The 15,735-nt window shown below is 38.8% G+C and overlaps 1 pseudogene; it reads left to right on the forward strand.

Moving 5' to 3' along the window:
- The first annotated feature begins 7,456 nt into the window (after nt 1–7,456).
- LOC105085717 (coiled-coil domain-containing protein 127-like) lies at nt 7,457–13,121 on the forward strand (annotated as a pseudogene).
- Nucleotides 13,122–15,735: the final 2,614 nt, after the last annotated feature.

The following is a 15,735-nucleotide window of genomic DNA, read 5'->3' on the forward strand; positions in this document are numbered from 1 at the left end:
CCAAAAGATGCTCAGAGTGGGAGGGTTATGCTCAGTGGTAGAGCGTGTGCTTAGCATGCACAAGGTTCTGGGTTCAATCCCCAGTACCTCCATTAAAAAACCAAGTAATAATTTTAAAAATCATAAAATATGCTCAGAATTCCCTTTCTCTATTCTTGTTTTATAGCAAGAAAATGTACATTAATTATCCTCTGAATGCTTCCAGTTACTATCTGCTTCTCTGACAATACGTCAATACCTATCCACTGGCAAGTTCTTCCATGAAATTTGAGTATACACAAACCTACCACTGTAAACCTCTTATTCATCAAAAATAATTTTAGAAAAGTATATGAAAGACATTTGAAGGGTCTGCCCTCTTTGTCTCATGGGCAATCTCACACTGACCCTTCGGAACTCGGTCAGTATGTTGTTTACATGAGGAGGGCACATCACAATTCTCATCTGCCTTCAAATTTCAGGAGCTGGGAAACTTTGGAGCACTGTCTCCTTGAAACACTTTTCTCCTTTGTTTTTTTAATTATACCACACTCTCTCGTTTTTTTAAACCTCATTGACCGTTCATTTCCATTGATTTCTTGGTTACCATCTTGCAACTATTCCTTAAATATTGATATATCTCAGGTCCTTGGCTGTGAAAATTCCCAGCCACCCAGCAAGGGTAAAGGGTGCTCTTTGCATATCCATTCTGGTCCTCGCACGTGGGCTCCAGGCCCATTATCCCAAATTATTGGACTTATCTCTGTTTTCAATAATTTAATTTGTTTAAAACTGAACTCATGTTCTTTCTTCTCCCACCACCTAACAGAAAAAAGAAGAGAGAAAAGCAAAACAGTAACAATGCCAGCTACAAAACACTGAGATCTTTTGCGACACTGAGGACGTGGGATTTTTAGCTTGCCGGAGATGCATCATCCAGCCTATGCAAGGAGGAGTAAGGAGTGACATCACCACATTTGCGCTTTGGAGAGATCACCTTGATTGTTGATCTGATAATGATTGTGACGAGGACATGACTCTTTGCCAGGAGGACACCTGAAATGTTTTTACGGTATTTTACTAAAAAGGTAAAGAAAGAGAGTCATAAAAGGGACAGAGAGAAGGGTCTGAATTTAAGAACTATTTCTAAGATAAATCAATAGGTCTTGACAAGTGACTGGATTTAAGCACTAAAGAAGAGAGAAGCAAGTGTAGGGACTGTCAGGTTGCCATCTCCCACCACCTAGGGTGATGATGGTGCTACCAAGAGCACCAAGTCCAGACGCAGAATACAAAACAAACAAGAGTGAAGGGAGAAGCTGTTTCTCTTTCTCTTTCTTCTTTGCTTCCTTCCTTTCATCCATCCCTCCTTCCTTCCTTCTCTCCTCTCTTTTTTCCTTCTAAAGTTTAAGATGTCTGTAGGAGATGCGAAGCAAGTAACTAAGGTTTGCTGATGGCAAATGAGAGAAAAGAAGATCCGAGCTTCAGAAACAGATGCTGGAGTGACGGGTGTGCAGAGGGTGGCTGCAGTCATGCCTTGATTTGCTCACAATGAGAAACTGTGCCGAGTGTGAAGAGGACCAGGGACTGGAGACAGACCCCTGAGGGACACAAGGCGTGACAGGTTTAGGAGGAGGGAGCTGAGAAAGAGACTCGGCTGCAGATAAGCGCATCAGTTTGGTCCAAGTCCTAGGCATAACTACGGTAAGAACAAGGGACAGACCCTGAATCTGGATTTGCACCCAAGGTCTCCTTCCACTGAACACTGGTTTACCTCACTCTGTTAAAAGTTAAATTACAGTGTAGGCAATTTCAGAAATTCCAGCTGTATCTACACTACCATTTTAATCATATATATTAAATATCCAGGGATAATTTAATAGTTTTCACTTTGCAACAAACTACCCTGAAACTTAGCCACTTAAAAAACGTATTGTTTATTAATTTCCATAAATCTGTGGATCAGATGAGTAGTTCTTCAAGTCCGGGCGAGTTTGGCTGGGCTTGGTTTGGATGGCCTCACCAGCACTCTGTGGTTAGCATGGGGCCAGGTGAGGGGATGTGGTGACTGGGACGCGTCTGATCCTCCAGGACGATGGCCAAGATTTGGTCACAGGGTTTCCAGGTCCCAAGATGCAAGCACTTTTCAAGTCTCCATCAAATTTGTCATTGTTTCATTGGCTAAATCGAGAGTCACTGCAAGAGGGACCAAGCCAAGGTTGTAGCCTGGGAGGACCAATTATTTTGGCCAGTTTCACCAACAATCCACCACAGATACCCAGATTTGTAATCACTGCCCATCATGAAAAAACAAGTCATCTGCAATTTTCTCTGAGGTTCTGACTACAGGTTCGGTCTCTTACTTAGATGCTGTGAAAATTCCCTAATAAGTACAATGCTCTTAGAAGTCTCAGATGAAAGGTGAGGTATTTATTTATTATCTTTTCCTTAACTCTAATTAATAGCATACTTTATCAATGTAGAAATATTAGACTTGGAATCTGAAACCTTTTCACAACAGGAAAAGATATTTTTCTTTCCTTTTTTTTTTTTCGAGAAAAATATTCTAAACTGTTAAGAATGTACTCTGAAGAGAAATTTTCAGCACTTCAAAAATTCATAGCAAGTTTAGGAAATTTGTAATCAGTCTCTGTAGTCCTCTAAGAGGCCCAAGTTGGTTTAACATTTCATCAACCTAAAAAGAAAAATTCTTCCTGAAACATCTAATTCAGAATGCCTGGACTGGGGGCCGGCAGAACAGAATGTCTCCAGTATAAAAATCCTCTATATTTTATTTTCCTTACAAGTGGTGGCAAACATCTTGAAAACAAATATCTTTCAAAGAAATCTGGTAAAACAAAAAGTATTTTGTTTCAGATGCATGGAATAAATCTTGTAGATTCTAAGTGGTTTCCTGAACAAGAAGAGTGTAGAACATGCCAAAGATGGTTTTTCTAGGCAGTTCCTTCAAGAGCAGAATTTCAAACACTTGACAGGTTTTTGTTTTGTTTTAATTTTTAAACTACTAGCTCAGATATTATGTATGGGAGATTTTTTTTCCTCAGAGCCATTTTAAGGTATATTGAGAATGTATTGTGTTGGCATTACTAGCTCATTCTGATATGTATGTATATTTATAACACTTGCAGATATATAATTTAATATATAACCTACATAATGTAGATATATAACCTATGGATAGACATTCCCAAGATGAGAAGATTGATAAGAACTAGATGAACTCACAGATTCTACACACTAAATTTAAAAAATATTTCTTGGATTTCGACATTTATAATTATGGCCTAAATTTCTATATGCAGTATATCATAATTATAGTTAATAAGCATGATATAAAATATATGAAAATTAAACAGTATACCTGCCAACTTTTCTTTCTTAAAACAGAAAGTTAGTTGTGTAAGTTAAATTGAGTATAATTAAATGCACCCCATAATTTCACTTGAATTTAGCGTATGGGCACTGAGAATTCAGCTTTGTCATCAGGTCATTTGAGGTGAGGAAGCCCAGAACGTTTTTCAGTGTATTCCAGGATTTCTCAGTCTCGACTCGATTAATATATGAGGCCAGATTATTCGCTGTTGTGAGGTCTGTCCTGTGCTGTGCAGGGTAGTGAGCAGTATCTCTGGATTTTACCCACTAGATGCCAGTGGCACCCTCCCTCTCTCCCCTGCTGGGATAACCAACACCGTCCCCAGGCACTGCCAGGTATCCCCTGAAAGGCTAGCCAGCCCTCAGTTGAGAACTGAGGGTTACTGTATCCTTTTCTCTCTCCTGTGACAATTTGTGACAGATGTCAAACTTTTCCACCCCAATCCAAACAGTGGCCTGTAACATCAGAATGATAAGCTTAGAATTTCAGGTGTGATGAATAAAATACATCATTTATTGCATATGCATTCTATGGCAGGGGCTTTGCTGACACTTATTATATTATTCAATAATTAGACTTTTCCCACCCCATTTTACAAGAGAATAAGTGACGTCTCAGCCAAGGTTGATAATTAGCCTCAGATCATACAGCCAGTAAACTGATGTCTGAATTCAGTTCCTTCTGACTCTGAAATCCATGGTCTTCCAACTACGCTGGCTGAAAAAATGGGAATTGAGGGGACACGGATACAGCTGGTTATTTTCCTTTACTCCCTTCCAAATCTATCAAAATCTTAGAGTAAGTTAGATTCTGCTACCTCTGCTGAGTACTCGAGTCAAAACTGACCAGCTGCACTTCTTAGCAGCTGTGTGAGCGGAGACGTACCACTTAAACGAGACTACCTGCAAAGTCTCTAAGATCTTGAAACAGGTCAGAGACATTATTTATGCTGTAAAACAAAAGTTCATGGCGACCCCTTGACATGTAAGTAGATATCTATTTTGACAGTCCAATAGCAGAGTTCAGTTATGGAGAGTAAAAGACATTTTTAATATAAAAAAAAAACCCACAAACAACATCCAAATCTAAACTAAATATGGGTGGGAAATTTCAAAATGATCATCAAACTCTCCAAAAGGGCTATCCTTAATTTTGCAAAAATATTTGCAGTGTAAATTTTTGGTCAGCTGGAGACTGACTGAATTTTTCCAAAAAGCCAAAAAATCATAACCATTGGAGTATTTTTAATGTCTATGATAACAACGTAGTGGTTCAGGAACTAAACCTTTATAATTAAAAGTTCCAAGGAGAGTGGTTTGTTTTAATTCAAAAAAAAAGTTATTACAGTTGAGTATTATGTGATTTTTTTCCCAAATATCAACCATCTACCTATCTACAAAAAGGGAAAAAAAGAAACAGGAAATAAATCTCTTTGCAACTTTTGTTTCATACTAATATATTTTCTGTTTTTAAAATCATGACCATGCTACTGTGTTGTAGAGAGGAGTGGTGCTACTGGAGATACTAAAGTAATTAATTTAATATGCTACCTAAATTGGTGTGTACAGTCAAAGACAATCTTTATTAATCAAATAATTTGGAAAAAGAATATTAATCAGAATTGCCTGAGTTAGAACCGCAATTCCCACCTTACCAGAGAATACTGAAATCCACATTTCTAATTTAACCCAAGTATTACACAAGAAACCCCTCCCTTCCATGAAAATTCTAGTCCTTATCTCTTCTAATGGTTTATTCCACAAATTTGTTATTGACCGAGCACAGCTGAAAGACATTAGGTTTGAGGATAGATCAGGAAGCTCAAAATAAAATTAACTGATCAGAAAGGTGAGTCTGGTGACAGATAAATCTCACTGATCTGGTATGGAATATAGACAGCTTTGCAACTTAACGCTAGAAACATTTTACTTACACTTGAAAGTGTAAAATAGCCTGCCACCACTATAAAATGCTTACTAAGGAGATATTTAAAAGTTAAAAACAAAATTCCTGGCACTGTTTTCATTTATCAACCCATCAGGTGGAGAGCAAGAACATCCCGATATTCCATAATTATCCATACGATTCCGTAAGAATTCCGTAATTTCTCCACACTCCTCAGAGTGAGTGGTGGATGTGCTTTAGCTAGCATCCTTTTGGCTTTGTTGTAAAGGCATTCATATAAGCCATGGGATGTGTTTGTTAGTTCTGAACATACAACACAAAACACTGGCTTGTTTGAAATTCTGTTGTGATCGTCCAACCAGTACCACTTAGAAACATGTTTGACCTTAAAGGCAAAAAACCCCCCCCAAAACTGAATTGAATATAAAAGATGGGTTTGAAGCCAAATCATCAAGAATAAATGGGAGGAAGTCATTTGAGGGCTATATGGAAACTTATAAACAATGTGCATGTGTACAGTCCTCGGGTTTAAATAAAATAATAAACAGATGTTGGTAAAACATTTCTTGATCTTGGGTTGGCATTCAACAGAAAGATAAAAGGGAAGAAACAAACAATAACAAAAAAAAGACTACTAAGAATTGAACAATGCAATCTTTAGTCTAACACGGGGCCAGGCTAAAAAGAACACTGTGCAGCCTATTCTAAGTTCCCACTAAACACTTAAGAAAACAGTCCAACCAACAACAACAGAAAAGTAAGTAAAAATGCTTACCATTAAAAATTAAGACTGACAGCAGGACCATTATAAGGATCTACAAGAAATTTCCCTGAGATTTCCATTCTGTGTTGCTTACGTGGAGAATTACAAACAAGTCTAATGAAATAGGGCAAATCCACAGACTTGAAAAGAGGGGACAGACTCTTTTTTTCCTCTACACTCTTCTCCTTTTGGTTCAGGTATCTTCAATTCATGACCAAAGAATTACACTAACAGTCTTTATAACATTTTATGTGGAGATGCCATCATTGCTAAAGAGTTTACTTCAAATGAAAATATTGGAGAGAAAGTTTTTAGACTTGTTATTAACACTTGAAGTAGAAAGCTAAGTGTTTTGCAAGAATTTGCAAAGTAGAGAATATACATATATATACATGTACAGGTGTACAGATGTATGCATATGTAAGTATAAATGTCATTATGGTAGCTGGCTGCCAAGTATTTGTTGCGGGTCTACAGACACATTTACCTGAGTATACCCAGCGTGGTCCTCAGTTCTGCCTGACCTAAGAGTGCTTAGTTAAAAGATGGTGGATGAAAATAAAATTAAAGATAATAATCTATCCTGAATTGGACCACCGCCAATGGAGGCTGCATTGTATTTTAAAAAAATCCCGAAGTTTTTTTTCTACATCTGTGAGTCTGTTTTGTAAATAAGTTCATTTGTGTCCCTTTATTTTTTAGATTCCACGTATGAGTAATATCATACAGTAATTTTTATTTCTCTTTCTGGCTTACTTCACTCAGAATGACGATCTCCAGGTCCGTTTATGTTGCTGCAAATGGCATTATTTTACTCTTTTCCATCACTGAGTAGTATTTCATTGTATATATACATAAAATAAACAACAAATTTCTACTGTATAGCACAAGGAACTATATTCAATACCTTGCAATAGCCTATAATGAAAAATATGAAAGGAATATATATAGATATGCATAACTGAATCACTATGTTGTACATTAGAAATTAACACAATATTGTAAACAATATTGTATACTTCATTTAAAGAAAGAAAGAAAGATAGAAAGTTGAAAGAGAAATGAAGATGAAAGATAGAAGGAAAGAGGAAGGAAGGAAGGAAGGAAGGAAGGAAGGGAGAAAGAAATCAGTCATTGGTAAATTAAAAAAAAAAAAAAGGTCCATAGACCAGTTTCAAGACAATCTCATACAATACTTGTCTCCTCTCCCTGCCGGGTGAGCAAGAAAATCACCACTTGCAGCAAAATGAGAGTCATCAGAGAACACTCCCAGAAAGAAGTTTGAACACTCCCAACACCTACCCCTTTTTCCCTCCATAAAACCATCATCATCATCATCATCATCATCATCATCATCAAATGAAAGTAACAAAGTAAAGAAAAAGGAACTCAGGTGTTCCACTGGAGCTGTCAGCATGAAGGAGCTAGACAAGAAAGAATCCAGGTAAGAAAGGGAAGAGAAACAACATCAAGATGACCACACTGCACACAAGCCCATATATAAACCACCGCCTCTCATAGGAAGATATTTCACAGGAAGCACAAAAGTTTTTCTGAAAAGTTACTTTTAAGTTTTACCCACTCAAACAAACTCTCAAAACACAAATCTTTGCTCTTGGCTGTAGCCAACTACTTTGAAAGCACATCCATTTTAACCAGTGCCCCTGAACAGTGAGTGTGGTGCTTGGAACTCAAAATCTCCGTGGACTAGCAAACATAGTCCCTGCTCTTAACTCACATGTCTCTCCCAGCTCCGTACTTTTCCTGCACAGAATATTTTCTTCTAGCACAAGTACTACCATTTCAGGTGAGAGGCAACTTTATCTTCTCTGCTTGGCTACAATGGACTGCATACACCTGGCCTTGCAACTCTCTTGAGTAGAGGGGTTAGCACCTGTCTGAACCTGGATCTATTTTATACGAGTTTTGTTTCAGAAAATCATGTCATTATGGTACCTATGGATGAGATTAGACTCTCTTCTAAGGTAAACAACATCTTACTGATATAACTGTAATTATGATTTTTGGAAGTCTACTCTAAAATACAGTGTAGGGAATGGATTGATGATGAGTTAGATTTGAAGTGCAGTTGAAACAGGTGAGAAACGTTCATTGATCAGATAAATGTGCTGCCAGTGAAAAAGGAGAAAAGCAGGAAAAATCTATTCATATTTAAGAAATAACATTCTCAGGACTTAGTCTGTGAGAAAAGGCTGAGTTAAAGATTAAGGCATAGATTAGAGAGCTAGGGAACACAAGAAGTGAAACAAATTTGGGGGAGAATAAAACAAATTCGGTGTCGGACATGATAATTTGGAGAAACATGAGAAATATTGAAGCAAAAATGTCTACAAGTCAGTAACAACTTTCTTTTGCAGTTCATTGGCAATGATTTCCTTTTTTTTTATGCATAACTGAAAAAAAAAACACCTTATAAATTATGGTTGAGTTTCTGCATAAACTGAGAAATACGTATGTCAATGCAAGTTCTATACTCCAAGCCACTGTTACATGTAAAGCTCAGATCAGTAACTAAAAAGGCTATTAAATGATACCAACATTAAGTTATAAGATCCTGATCTGCCCATTTTTCAGGCTGTATCACAGAATAACATTTAAAATAAGCAGAGATTTCAAAAGAACCATTGAGAGTGCCCTAGTAGAAAATTGTGCTTTTTCTGATAACTTCAAGAATCAAAACTCTTGCATCCAAATAATAAATAATACAAAATCTCCCAAAATTATGATAACTGGTACATCAATAATGTACATTCACTCACTACACATACGTCCTAAAAATTTTAGGGGATCACTGCAAACCCAGAACTCACTACTGGCCACAGGGAAAAAAAATGTTCATTCTACTTTTTTTCTTTTTAACTTCTTTGTGTTTGGTCATGAAAGTCATGGTAGAAAGTCTGAAAATCATTTTTTTAAAGTATAAAAAAGGGCAAACTAACAAATATCTCCATAATCCCAACACTCAGAGGCAACTCCAGAATTTTATTTTTCTGATGATTCATTTAAAATGTGTATACTGGCCATAGATATAATTGGCGGCTTCTAATTTTTAGCCTAATATTAAGACAAACATTTTCCCACTTCACTTATGTATTTATCTGAACATCATGCCTGTGGCTGTATAATAACCACCACGTGGTTGCACTGTAATTTACTTAACCATTCTCCTAATATTATCCAGGTAGACCCAAAGATATTTTTCCACATTTATTAAGCATTAGAACCAATAGTACTCATCAGATCCAGCAAATCCACTTCTGGATATACCCCCAAAGGAAATGAAAACAGGACATGGAAGAGAGACATGCACTCCCACGTTTATTGCAGCATTATTTACAGTAGCCAAGATATGGAAACAACCTAAGTGCCCATCAAAAGATGAATGGATAAAGATGGATAAAGAAGATGTGGTGTGTATGTGTGTATATATATATATACGTATGTATATATTTCATTATATATTATAGATACATATATATAATTCGGCCATGAGAAAGAAGGAATACTGTCACTTGTGACAACTTGGATGGACCTTGACATAGTATGCTAAGTGGTCAGTCAGACAGAGAAAGACAGAGACTGCATGTTAGCACTTCCATGTGGAATCTAAAAAAGCCATACAAAAAAATAAATAAATAAAAAAAATTAAAAAAAATAAAAAAGCCTTACAGAGCAAACCGATGGTTACCAAGTGCTGAGGGGCGGGGGAACAGGAGACATATTGTTTAAGGACACAAACTTGCAACTAGTAGACAAGTAAGTCTCTGCACAGCAGAGAGCGTATAGACAACAGTCTTGTATTATAATCATCAAACCTGCTGAGAGACTAGCTCTCAATTATTCCCACCACAAAAGAAATGATAATTCCACAACTCAAGAGAGGTGCCATCACCACCACGATGGCAACCAGACTACAATATATCAGTGCATCAAATAAGTATGTTGTGCACCTGAAATTTACACAATGTTATACATCAAATTTTCAATTAAAAAAATACTATTCATCATGGCGTACTCAGGAGAGTTCTTAGAAGGAAAATTCTGGATCCAAGGGTCTGAACATTTTCAAAGCTTGGAAAACATCCTGCGTATCTGCTTCCTACTTATGTTTCTTTCTCTTCTCTCTGGAATTCCTAGGTTTCCTTTGGGGCAGTTGAGGAGAGGAAAGTATAGCTTTGCATCAGGGCGGTTTCCTTCCTGATTTAATTATTCACTGGGTTATCTGTCTCTTCACTGATGTTCCCTTCTCATCCTAACTCATCTTTACCCCAACACGACCTGTTTTGTCTTTCCTTCTTGAAAAGTATGCAACTCTTATACCAATTTCCTGTCATTTAGTTAGAACGTTCAGCGTTTCACGGCATATAAAACGATTTTCTATGTGATCCAGTTTAAGCCTCCTAATCATGCTTTGCAAGATTAAGATGCTATTACTCTCACTGTCACAAGGACAAGAGGAGAGACAGGATACATTTCTTGCTTCTGGTTCTACAACCAACACATAACACAGTGAGAACTTGGATCCTGGCCTTCTGCTTCCCATTCTAGGGCTTTTTCTATTACTCTGGGACTGTGAGATACAGCAAGTCATGGGGAATCATACTATTTACCTTCCGTAATAAAATGCAGCAACAGTGGTCCTCACTTTCAAAAGGGAGAGCGACATTACATCAGATGTAACTTCAATGCAATAAAAATCGCTTGCCTGGCAAGGTGGTAGCGATGTGGTAATCTTTTTGCAGTGTCTTTCTATTTCTAAAAGCTAAACTACATTGGCTTTTTCTTAGCACTGTGTTTCTGATTCCTGAGGAAAACTTAAAACCAAAATCATGTTTTTTCATCAAGTGCTCCTTTCTTTAGGTTTTAGAGATTTTCTTTTGAATTATGAAAAGGAAATCTTTCTAACTTAAGTATAAACAAAACCTGCTTTTGTCACCAGCACCCCGTAGAAACCAAAGATGAACATTAAATTACTCTGAGCACATGGCTACTTGCCAGTAATTATTCAATATGAGATGTAACCAAGTTTATCTAGAATACGAGAACCATGTATATACACAGCTCAAGGGAAAGACATGGTTAAAGTAATTATCTGGCATATTCCCACTGTGCAGACAGTCAGTCTGGCTCATTTGGACTAAAGAATAATAACCCAGCATATTCTTTTGGCCAAAAGGAGTTATTTGGCAAGTCACCTAAATGTGCCTCAATAGATGAACATTAAATCTACAAGACGCCAAAAGAGAAAGAAAACATGACTTCCCTGGGGTATCAGAAAGCCTGCAGACAGGAGGGCATAAGGGGAACTCTGGAAGAGAATGGGCTGGGATTAAGACACTTGCCTTTAAATTCTGGGACCCTTTTAGGGGCTTGTGAATTAAGATTCTAGAATCTCTTCATCTGGCCTCTCTGATGGCTTCATTTATTCTTTGCATGGAACTTTTGTCTTTTCTTAGATGTCTTTTTTTTTCTGGGATATAAAGATTAGTCTTCTCTATATAATCTGAGTGCTATGGTTTCTTTGGTGTTTAATCCAAAGCATTAGAAAATCTCACCTTGAAATTTTCTTTTGTTATGAGTATGCTGATTGAGAAGCACCAATGCTTGTTTCCTTCTTAAGCATGATATAGATCTTAATACCTCGTGCAGATCATCAGTGCCCTTCTTTGTTTTCCCTTTTGTCCAGTTTTCTTATGGGGGATTCTGAAATGAAGCAACATTGACCGACCACCACACTGAGGTTCTCTTTATGGAGAATGGCCTTATTCATTCTAAACATCAGATTTTTCACATCTAATCCAAAACCAGAAATGACATAAACAGTATTTCTGAATAATTCAATTAGATTTTTCTTTTGCTTTTTATTCTGGCATAGCAGATTGATCCAGGGAACAGACTGTGGGGGCAATTTGCCCAGGTTCAAATCTTCCCTTCACTGCTTACTAGCTGTATGATCTTACTTACCTGTCTTGGCTTTCGTTTCCTCATTTTCAAGAGTGGTTATAAGCCTCTAATGTACAGGAACCCTATGAGGACTAATAGGTTGATGTATACAGAGCTTAGCCTTGACCCTGATGCATGGAGACCTGTAAATATGCGTTAACTGCTAGAGACTAGCACACCGTGATCAAGTATGCACACCCGCTAGACTCAGATTTACTGCCGGATCTTAGGCAAATCACTTACTTAACCAACATGTAGTACTGAGCTCATAAGCAGTAAGATCCTGGGATTGGCTACTTTTCATTGGATTTGGTCTAGGGAGTCCCAGAAAGAAACAGAAAAAATAAAATAAAAGAATTTTAAAAAGAGGGAAGCGTACCGTCAGAAAACAGCTGCCTTCCAGCAGGACCTCGAAGCCAAGGACCAGGCCACGATCTCAGGGAGTCGGCATGCCATGGCCCAGTCGTCCCCGGACGTTGAAAGAGAACAAAAGAGAAGGACTCGTTACTGAGAAGCCCTCATCGCGCAGGGGGCGCAGGATGGTAGAAGCAAAGAAGCTTCTGGAACAGGAACGGGCAAGGGTCCTTCAGGAGAAGACGTACCCCTTGAAGAGCCGCCCGGACAAGGAGGAAGACGGGCAGCGGAGAGCCAGGCTCCTGCTGCGAAAGGTGGGAGACAGCATCGCAGAGAGGCAGAGCCTCTCCCGCAGCCTCCGCTCCCGCGCGGCCGGCGTCTGCAGATGCAGGAGAGCCGGCTGGTCCAGCACCCAGGTCCCAGGGCCCCCGCGGACCTAGAGGTGTCGGCTGGCCTGAGCGGCATATTTAAGCTCGACACGGACCGTGGTGACGTCTGGAACACCAACCGGGGCCCCCACATGAGAGGCTCACGGGGCTGTATCTCAAACACTGGGAACTAGCTGGGGAGCTGAGGACGTTCAAGGTAGAGCCACAGTGGGAAAGCGGCCCGGCGGGCAGCGACCCGGGGTCAGAGGGCTGTGCATGCTGGGGACGCCGGCGGGGTCACGGGTCCTCCCGCCCGCCGCTGCCCGCGCTGGGGCCGCGCATGCGCACAGCCGCCGCTCCGCGCAGCTGGCCTTCCACTCCCGCCTCGCCCTGACCCGGCCGCGGGGCCTCGGGGACAGGGGTCCCTCCTCCGTCCCTCTCAGCAGGTAAGGACACGGTTTCTCGGAAGCATTTTTTAAGCTGTCAGTATTTTACCTAAAGGAACGGTATCACCTCCTGTCTTAGCTTTAAGGTAAAATTGTTAGCCATGACCTATCATTAAAACGCCTGCAGTTGAGAAGCAAAAAAAATTTTAACAATTAAAAATACATAAAAACGGCATTGTTTTAATGACGTTAACTATGACAGTATATTTATGCAGGCATGATGAAACAATTTTCCAAGATCAATTAAAAACATGAGGTAAAAAGCATGAAATTCGACGTGAAAAGGGGCTTATTTTGTTTTGGTTATTTGGACAATGGTACCCTCAAATAGTAAAATAAAGCATAAAAATGAACATCTCAACAGAGAAAAAACTGTCAGCAAACATACTACCAGGCTCTGCTCTGGGGTGAAATGTAAAAGACTTAACGATACTAGTCAGCGACAATCGCCACATTCAGCTTCCAGAAGCCCATGTTGGGTTAAGGATATAGAAACGCATTTAGAAACATCACAAAGCCCACTTTTCTCATTTACGTTAATAGTAAGGAACGTGCCAACCCATATCCTGAAGCAGACGTTGTGTTTATATCAACCCCTGCGAAACGGGGGAGCCCAAAACGGCTCAGCTCAAACCTAAATAAGTGCTAAGTATGCTTTTTCCCCTCAGAGTAACTGTTTTCTGAATTTCCTAAACTGTCTGTTGATCTTTGCCTAGTAACCAAAGATGTTACTAGAGCCGGGCATACATATACTTTTAAAAAACTAAAATCAACTGTTGAGGAAATTCAAGCAAAAATGAATTCATATAGCAAGTGTTCCATAGTAAGCACTTAATAAATATTGAAAAAAATGAACTTGACACCATTCTTGAAAACACAGGGGAATTTTGTGGTTTAATGAAATTGGGTTAATGTAATGAGCTAGCTGATAAAACACAAAATCTCTAATTTCTCCTATTGTTAAGGCTGGGCTACAGAAAGAATACTATTAGCATTTCACAAAACAATGAAGAAAGGCAAAAACTAATTTTAGTTTCTGTGTTGAGGAAGAACAGATTTATTTATTAACTTTACCACAAATGTATTGGGAAAAAATGTGCGTTGGGAATGGTGTGTGTACGTAGAAGGTAAATGTTTAAGAACATGCGAACACACATACTGCTGCTTTTGAAGTGATTATGATGTGTAATAAAGATATCTGTCTCCTTTTGCGTCAGTACATTGTACTTGTAGTGGGATATTGAGTAGAAATTATTCTCCTTTTAATTTATACACTAACTTTCGTAATCATAAAGGTTATCCGGCAATAGTACTGGTGAGCCAGCATCTACCCAATTATTTGACGTGTAAAATTAAAAGATTAGGTACCTGTGCATTCTTAATATTATTTCACTTTGCTTTTGAAATTTTTTTCGACCAATTTATTCCTCCTGCTTTGCAGCTGCAACCGTGAGTTAGTCATCCCTGCACAGTACAAAGTTCAGCCAAATTACTCTATTGTGTCAGTTAGCGATGTATTGTTCCTTGGCCTAAACCCTCTTGGCGATGAGGAATGGAAGTCCTTGAGGCATTTCTTCTCAGCAGTTTATGCAATATTTACCATATCAGAAGAGGTTGCTGGATGGACATCCTTCTGGTCCCCACAGTTGTACCTTGGATCAGAAGTGTGGGTGTGAGGACATCCAGGGATGCACTGTCCAAACCACATACCCAGAACACTCAGTTCTTTTTAACCACATAAGTAGAACTTTAGTTTTGTGTACTTGGCATCCTTGTCATGTAAACCTGTCTGTTTACCCATATATTTAAGAAAGCATACTACTTACCAAATCATTTTTGAAAAATAATTATTTTACCTTTCTTTTAAAAAACAAAATCATGATGTACTCTTTGTCTCCTGATTGGACCCATCCTGATACTTTTGTCTTTTGAGATTCAAATGAAGCTGGCTGGATTCTGTTCCTCTTGAGGAGGGAGTCCTAGATCTCTTGGAGTCCCTACAGGGAATCAAGGGTTGGGGGAGCATTTTTGGTTTACTAATTCCTACAAGCTCTTAGATCCTGGGTCAGTTTTTGGATGGTTTGCCACCTTGATGTGTGGCCAGATATTAAGTTATTGTCTCCCATCTCCAGACATATCCTTGAATACTCTGCCCAATGATACTGTACAGAGCACATTTCTCCTTTGCCAGCTGCCCTTCTGCTACACATCCTGCAATGAATAATTCTAAGAGGAGGCTGGAAGTCCGGGGCTGGGACAGGAGAATGGTTTCTTTATTTGTGTGTGTGTGTGTGTGTGTGTGTGTGTGTGTGTGGTGTGACAACATTTAAAACATTTTTTTATTGAGTTGTAGTCATTTTACAATGTTGTGTCAAATTCCAGTGTAGAGCACAATTTTTCAGTCATACATGAACATACATATATTCATTGTCACATTTTTTTTCACTGTGAGCTACCACAAGATCTTGTATATATTTTCCTGTGCTCTACAGTATAATCTTGAACGGTTTCTTATCTGCTCCCTGTTGCCCAAAGCAGCATCCCAGCAACAGCTCCATAAGG

Source organism: Camelus dromedarius, chromosome 16 (assembly GCF_036321535.1).
Source record: "Camelus dromedarius isolate mCamDro1 chromosome 16, mCamDro1.pat, whole genome shotgun sequence".
In the NCBI taxonomy this organism is placed as follows: domain Eukaryota; kingdom Metazoa; phylum Chordata; class Mammalia; order Artiodactyla; family Camelidae; genus Camelus; species Camelus dromedarius.